Source organism: Bombina bombina, chromosome 2 (assembly GCF_027579735.1).
Source record: "Bombina bombina isolate aBomBom1 chromosome 2, aBomBom1.pri, whole genome shotgun sequence".
In the NCBI taxonomy this organism is placed as follows: Eukaryota; Metazoa; Chordata; class Amphibia; order Anura; family Bombinatoridae; genus Bombina; species Bombina bombina.
In genome coordinates, this window is record NC_069500.1 from 836,315,702 (window position 1) to 836,322,864 (window position 7,163).

Consider the following 7,163-nt stretch of genomic DNA (forward strand, 5'->3'; position numbering starts at 1 on the left):
GCTTAAAGAGACATTAAACACTGGTAATATAAAATGGTAAATCGTACATATATAAGAAAAAAAAAAAACTCTGCCATATACTTTCATTATTTATATTGTCCCCTTTTCCTGTAATTGCATTCTGAAATTGTGAGCTTTTCAGTTCCTGTTATAAATGGAACTACAGAGCATGGTTATATTCCACACAACCATTGGCTGCACTCTTTAGTGACCTATTTATAACTGTCCCTAATTGGCCACAGCAGAGAAGGTAACCAAAGTTACAACATGGCAGCTTCCAATGTTTTATAGATACTAAAACTTTATACTTATTTTGTTAATATTTAACCCCTTAATGACCACAGCACTTTTCCATTTTCTGTCCGTTTGGGACCAAGGCTATTTTTACATTTCTGCGGTGTTTGTGTTTAGCTGTAATTTTCCCCTTACTCATTTAATGTACCCACACATATTATATACCGTTTTTCTCGCCATTAAATGGACTTTCAAAATACACCATTATTTTCATCATATCTTATAATTTACTATAAAAAAATTTATAAAATATGAGGAAAAAATTGAAAAAAACACACTTTTTCTAACTTTGACCCCCAAAATCTGTTATACATCTACAACCACCAAACAAAAACCATGCTAAATAGTTTCTAAATTTTGTCCTGAGTTTAGAAACACCCAATGTTTACATGTTCTTTGCTTTTTTTGCAAGTTATAGGGCCATAAATACAAGTAGCACTTTGCTATTTCCAAACCACTTTTTTTCAAAATTAGCGCTAGTTACGTTGGGACACTGATATCTTTCAGGAATACCTGAATATCCATTGACATGTATATATTTTTTTTTAGAAGACATCCCAAAGTATTGATCTAGGCCCATTTTGGTATATTTCATGCCACCATTTCACCGCCAAATGCGATCAAATAAAAAAAATTGTTCACTTTTTCACAATTTTTTTCACAAACTTTAGGTTTCTCACTGAAATTATTTACAAAAAACTTATGCAATTATAGCATACATGGTTGTAAATGCTTCTTTGGGATCCCCTTTGTTCATAAATAGCAGACATATATGGCTTTGGTTTTGCTTTTTACTAATTAGAAGGCTGCTAAATGAGACTGCGCACCACACGTGTATTATGCCCAGCAGTGAAGGGGTTAATTAGGGAGCATGTAGGGAGCTTCTAGGGTTAATTTTAGCTTCAGTGTAGTGTAGTAGACAACCCCAAGTATTGATCTAGGCCCATTTTCGTATATTTCATGCCACCATTTCACTGCCAAATACAATCAAATTAAAAAAAAAACGCTAAATTTTTCACAATTTTAGGTTTCTCACTGAAATTATTTACAAACAGCATGTGCAATTATGGCACAAATAGTTGTAAATGCTTCTCTTGGATCCCCTTTGTTCAGAAATAGCAGACATATATGACTTTGGCGTTGCTTTTTGGTAATTAGAAGGCCGCTAAGTGCTGCTGCGCATCACACATGTATTATGGCTAGCAGTTAAGGGGTTAATTAGGTAGTTTGTAGGGAGCTTGCGGGGTTAATTTTAGCTTTAGTGTAGAGATCAGCCTCCCACCTGACACATCAGACCCCCTGATATCTCCCAAACAGCTCCCTTCCCTCCCCCACCCCACAATTGTCCCCGCCATCTTAAGTACTGGCAGAAAGTCTGCCAGTACTAAAATAAAAGTTTTTAAAAAAAAAAAAAAAATACATCTTTAGCATATTTACATATGCTACTTTGTAGGATCCCCCTTAGCCCCCAACCTCCCTGATCCCCCCCCAAAACAGCTCTCTAACCCCCCCTGCCTTATTGGGGGCCATCTTGGGTACTGGCAGCTGTCTGCCAGTACCCAGTTAACAATATTTTTTTATCTTTTTTATTTAATTTTTTAACAGTTTTCTGTAGTGTAGCTATCCCCAAGACCAACCCCTACCCCCACCCCCTCCCAGATCCCTTAGATTACTTTTTGGGGGCATTTATTCCCCCTCTTCCTCCCACTTATTACATAATTATTTCTGTAGTGTAAGCGGTTCCCACCCGCTCCCTCCCGTGCACGCGCCCGCCCGCCGATCCCCCGTGCACGCGCGCGTGTCTGTGCGCGCCCCTGACTCTCCCGCCCCCGATCCCGCCCCCCTCTGTGACTCTGAATCCATCGATGGCCGCCCACCCGCCTCCCACTGCAGCTCCCACCCACCAACGATTGCGGCCATCGATGTCCGGTGTAGAGAGGGCCACAGAGTGGCTCTCTCTGCACCGGAGGGGTACAGATTGTTATTGCAGGATGCCTCGATATTGAGGCATCCTGCAATAACCGGAAAGCAGCTGGAAGCGATGAGGATCGCTTCCAGCTGCTTTCCAAACCGAGGACGTACGCCATACGTCCTCAGGCGTTAACTGCCTTTTTTCTGAGGACGTATGGCGTACGTCCTCGGTCATTAAGGGGTTAAACAGCTAATGACATTTTTTTTAAAAATACATCTACATGTTATTCTCAGACTAATCTTTTCTTTTAACGCATCATTCTATCTAGCATTTATTTAGTGTTTATTGTCTTTTTAGAATAGGATGTGGCTTCTATGGAAATTTTTGTTTGAAATAGCGTCACATGCAATATTTTTTTGTTTGCTTTTTACAGATATGCCGCATCACTTTCTGGTGATTCAGCTTTTGGCTAATGTCCCATTAATTAAATAAGCTTTTTTAAGTTTAGGCAGATATTACATTATATGCATGATCTACAGTTAACCTCCTCCTGCCCTCTTGTTAGTGCTCCAGTTTGCATTTCTTTTTAGGAGTATAACTTCTTCATGTACTGTAGGTCCGTGCCTAACTTTACAGCTAGTGCCATTAAGCCAAAAAAAAAAAAAAACAGTTTTCTTGAAATGATGCATATGCTGAGCTAAGTTGTAATCATTATCCTGTTTTAAAAAAAAATGTAATTGATATTGCATGTGTTATCAGTTTTCCCATATCAAAGCCATAGTTCAAAATAGATGACAATCCTGCATGTTTTTAATTTTTCTCCATGGCGCAAGCTGAATAGGTTGTCACTTTAAATTATTTCATGGTTTGCATCAAAAAGGGCTGCAATGCATTGTAGCGCTATCTATGAAAGCGTTAACCTGAAGGAAACATTATTGTGGAATTATATCACTGGCTGCAAAATCATAAAAACATGCATGAAGATCCTTTTGGGCAGGGTTTGGGTACTACTGCCTGAATACATGGTGTAGTGTCAAGCGAAGATCAGTTAAACTGCCTGAATACATGGTGTAGTGTCAAGCGAAGATCAATTAAACTGCCTGAATACATGGTGCAGTGTCAAGTGAAGATCAATTAAGCTGACTGAATACATGGTGTAGTGTCAAGCGAAGATCAGTTAAACTGCCTGAATACATGGTGTAGTGTCAAGCGAAGATCAATTAAACTGCCTGAATACATGGTGTAGTGTCAAGCGAAGATCAGTTAAACTGCCTGAATACATGGTGTAGTGTCAAGCGAAGATCAGTTAAACTGCCTGAATACATGGTGCAGTGTCAAGCGAAGATCAATTAAGCTGACTGAATACATGGTGTAGTTTGTGTGCATAGTTGGGCAGACCGTTTTCTTATAAGAAAAGCAACAGGAAATAACCATAGACAGTGTATGCACTGTATCATAAGCCAATAGTCATGAGAACGTTGTCCTCATAATGTTTTTTTTTTTCTCCTACATGGAGAAAATACAATAGTTTTATTGCCAAGTGTGCATGCACACACAAGGAATATTTCTTGGTTAATGAGCTTCCATGTTTTACATACAATATCACAACAGATACATACGTTAAAATAGATATAATGTACAATATACAATTACTAAAACACGGAGTTAGGACACTTATGTGTAAAAAAAAAAAGATGGAATATATTCAAGACTGTTGAACCAGCAATCATAGTGTGGCCAGGGTGAGAGGAGTCATTAAGGATTTTGCTAGTCCGACTCCTCTTTCTCGTTCTGAAAGAGTACAGATCCTGAAGGGAGGGCAGGGGAACACCAATAATCCAATTTTTGTAAAAGGTGTAGGTGCCTATAGATCTTCTGAAGAATATGTGACTTCTACAAGGTCTTCCACCAAAGATCCATGCTTAAAACAGGGTTGTTTATGGCAGTGTTTCTAAACAGCAGTCCTCAAGTACCCCTAACAGGACATATTTTCTTTCATGTAATTAACAAGAGTCCATGAGCTAGTGACGTATGGGATATACATTCCTACCAGGAGGGGCAAAGTTTCCCAAACCTTAAAATGCCTATAAATACACCCCTCACCACACCCACAAATCAGTTTTACAAACTTTGCCTCCAAGGGAGGTGGTGAAGTAAGTTTGTGCTAGATTCTACGTTGATATGCGCTCCGCAGCAAGTTGGAGCCCGGTTTTCCTCTCAGCGTGCAGTGAATGTCAGAGGGATGTGAGGAGAGTATTGCCTATTGAATGCAGTGATCTCCTTCTACGGGGTCTATTTCATAAGGTTCTCTGTTATCGGTCGTAGAGATTCATCTCTTACCTCCCTTTTCAGATCGACGATATACTCTTATATTTACCATTTCCTCTACTGATTCTCGTTTCAGTACTGGTTTGGCTTTCTACAAACATGTAGATGAGTGTCCTGGGGTAAGTAAGTCTTATTTTCTGTGACACTCTAAGCTATGGTTGGGCACTTTTTTATAAAGTTCTAAATATATGTATTCAAACATTTATTTGCCTTGACTCAGAATGTTCAACTTTCCTTATTTCCAGACAGTCAGTTTCATAATTGGGATTATGCTTTAAATTATCATATTTTTTCTTACCTCAAAAATTTGACTTTTTTCCTTGTGGGCTGTTAGGCTCGCGGGGGCTGAAAATGCTTCATTTTATTGCGTCATTCTTGGCGCTGACTTTTTTGGCGCAAAAATTCTTTTCCGTTTCCGGCGTCATACGTGTCGCCGGAAGTTGCGTCATTTTTTGACGTTATTTTGCGCCAAAAATGTCGGCGTTCCGGATGTGGCGTCATTTTTGGCGCCAAAAGCATTTAGGCGCCAAATAATGTGGGCGTCTTATTTGGCGCCAAAAAATATGGGACGTCGCTTTTGTCTCCACATTATTTCAGTCTCATTTTTCATTTGCTTCTGGTTGCTAGAAGCTTGATGTTTGGCATTTTTTTCCCATTCCTGAAACTGTCTTATAAGGAATTTGATCTATTTTGCTTTATATGTTGTTTTTTCTCTTACATATTGCAAGATGTCTCACGTTGCATCTGAGCCAGAAGATACTACAGGAAAACCACTGCCTGCTGGATCTACCAAAGCTAAGTGTATCTGCTGTAAACTTTTGGTAGCTATTCCTCCAGCTGTTGTTTGTAATAATTGTCATGACAAACTTGTTAAAGCAGATAATATTTCCTTTAGTGATGTACCATTGCCTGTTGCAGTTCCCTCAACATCTAAGGTGCAGAATGTTCCTGATAACATAAGAGATTTTGTTTCTGAATCCATAAAGAAGGCTTTGTCTGTTATTTCTCCTTCTAGTAAACGTAAAAAGTCTTTTAAATCTTCTCTCTCTACAGATGAATTTTTAAATGAACACCATCATTCTGATTCTTTAGACTCTTCTGGTTCAGAGGATTCTGTCTCAGAGATTGATGCTGATAAATCTTCATATTTATTTAAGATGGAATTTATTCGCTCTTTACTTAAAGAAGTACTAATTGCTTTAGAAATAGAGGATTCTAGTCCTCTTGATACTAATTCTATACGTTTGGATAAGGTTTTTAAAGCTCCTGCGGTTATTCCAGAAGTCTTTCCTGTTCCTAATGCTATTTCTGCAGTAATTGCTAAGGAATGGGATAAATTGGGTAATTCATTTACTCCTTCTAAACGTTTTAAGCAATTATATCCTGTTCCTCCTGACAGGTTAGAATTTTGGGACAAAATCCCTAAAGTTGATGGGGCTATTTCTACCCTTGCTAAACGTACTACCATTCCTACGTCAGATGGTACCTCGTTTAAGGATCCTTTAGATAGAAAAATTGAATCTTTTCTAAGAAAAGCTTATCTATGTTCAGGTAATCTTCTTAGACCTGCTATATCATTGGCTGATGTTGCTGCAGCTTCAACTTTTTGGTTGGAAACTCTAGCGCAACAAGTAACAAATCGTGACTCTCATGATATTATTATTCTTCTCCAGCATGCTAATAATTTCATCTGTGATGCCATTTTTGATATTATTAGAGTTGATGTTAGATTTATGTCTCTGGCTATCTTGGCCAGAAGAGCTTTATGGCTTAAGACTTGGAATGCTGATATGGCTTCTAAATCAACTCTACTTTCCATTTCTTTCCAGGGAAACAAATTATTTGGTTCTCAGTTGGATTCTATTATTTCAACTGTTACTGGTGGGAAAGGAACTTTTTTACCACAGGATAAAAAGTCTAAAGGTAAAAACAGGGCTAACAATCGTTTTCGTTCCTTTCGTTTCAACAAAGAACAAAAGCCTGATCCTTCGTCCTCAGGAGCAGTTTCAGTTTGGAAACCATCTCCAGTCTGGAATAAATCCAAGCCTGCTAGAAAGGCAAAGCCTGCTTCTAAGTTCACATGAAGGTACGGCCCTCATTCCAGTTCAGCTGGTAGGGGGCAGGTTACGTTTTTTCAAAGAAATTTGGATCAATTCTGTTCACAATCTTTGGATTCAGAACATTGTTTCAGAAGGGTACAGAATTGGTTTCAAGATGAGACCTCCTGCAAAGAGATTTTTTCTTTCCCATGTCCCAGTAAATCCAGTGAAAGCTCAAGCATTTCTGAATTGTGTTTCAGATCTAGAGTTGGCTGGAGTAATTATGCCAGTTCCAGTTCCGGAACAGGGGATGGGGTTTTATTCAAATCTCTTCATTGTACCAAAGAAGGAGAATTCCTTCAGACCAGTTCTGGATCTAAAATTATTGAATCGTTATGTAAGGATACCAACGTTCAAGATGGTAACTGTAAGGACTATATTGCCTTTTGTTCAGCAAGGGAATTATATGTCCACAATAGATTTACAGGATGCATATCTGCATATTCCGATTCATCCAGATCATTATCAGTTCCTGAGATTCTCTTTTCTAGACAAGCATTACCAATTTGTGGCTCTACCGTTTGGCCTTG